The sequence below is a fragment of the Aplysia californica genome, unplaced genomic scaffold (genome assembly GCF_000002075.1).
Source record: "Aplysia californica isolate F4 #8 unplaced genomic scaffold, AplCal3.0 scaffold00034, whole genome shotgun sequence".
Classification (NCBI taxonomy): domain Eukaryota; kingdom Metazoa; phylum Mollusca; class Gastropoda; order Aplysiida; family Aplysiidae; genus Aplysia; species Aplysia californica.
The window spans coordinates 1145209-1146570 of record NW_004797304.1 but is presented as its reverse complement, the minus strand read 5'-3'; positions in this window follow the sequence as shown (position 1 = coordinate 1146570).

Below are 1362 nucleotides of genomic sequence, written 5' to 3'. Positions count from 1 at the left end.
AGAAAGAAAGAAAAAGACACACCTGGAGAGAGCAAGGAAGAGAGAGAAATAGAGAGGGAGAGAGAGAGAGAGAGAGAGAGAGAGAGAGAGAGAGAGAGAGAGAGAGAGAGAGAGAGAGAGAGCAAAACAAACCGCTAGGAGGACAGAGATGAGGGAGACATAAAGGCGACAGACATAAATGAAAAAGAAACAGATTGAAAGCCTTTCGAGACGAGTCGCCCCGACGCGGGTAATGAGAAATTAAACGGTTGATTGACAACTTCACAAGGAACTTGGGAAGAACCACCCCCACCCCCACTTCCTTTCCCTTTTAACACCTTTCCCCTCTCCACAAACCCCACCCAGCCCCCCACTTCCTTTCCTCTCCAACACCTTTCCCCTACCCACAACCCCAGCCTCTCTCCCCTACCTACTCCCTTTCCTTTCTAACGCCCATCCCCCGCTCCACAACCCCCACCCTCTCTCTCATCTACTTTCTTTCCTTTCAAACGCCGTTCTCCCTCTCCACAACCCCCACCCCAACCCCACAACTACCACCCTTTCTTTTGGTAAACGTTTTAACGCCCCACTAGACACCAAATAGGTCGTTTAAAAGGCAAGGTACTTTTTGTTCAAATGGCGACACACCAAATTCCTGGAAAGGCGAGAAAAATTCGGCTCCTGCTTCTCAGTAATTTTTCACACTTTGAGATCAGATGTACCTATTCAAAACAATTTAGAATACTAAGGGGGCAGGTTGTTTCAACCCAGCATATTAAGGCTAGCACAGGCTGATGAGATTAATATAGTATCTCAAAAGTATTTTATAGAGATACTTGACAAATAGTACCTCGTTTGGGAGACTCGAACTCGCGTCTTTTGCGGGCAAGATGAAAAAGTTTAAAAGTTATACCAAAGAAGCTTTTCTAAACAGCCTGTTGTGATTGGTTTACGTCCATTTATTTTTTAACTTTTATCAGAATTCAAAGACGTTTTATCTATGTTTATTTTGACATCACCATTATTTGCAAAGTTGTGAGATTTTCTCTTTAGCTGAACTTGGAACGAAATTTCATAGAAACATTTAACTGATTCTTGCTCTGGGTATTCTAGGCCGTTATTTGTGTTAGGAATGTCTCTGATGCCAAGCACATGATTGCAACCAATGATTCTTGGACATTTTGGTCTCTTTTCTACTTGGCGAATGCAAACAGAAAGGTTGTTGGTGTATTGTATATCGGTACTGTGATGTGAAATATAGCATTATTACTATTACTGTTTTGGATTCTATGTCGTCTTGTGGGTGCGGAATGCCTCCTCCCGTGTATCCTTGTGATCTTTGTATTGCTTCTTCCACCCCTCTCTCTCTCTCTCTCTCTCTCT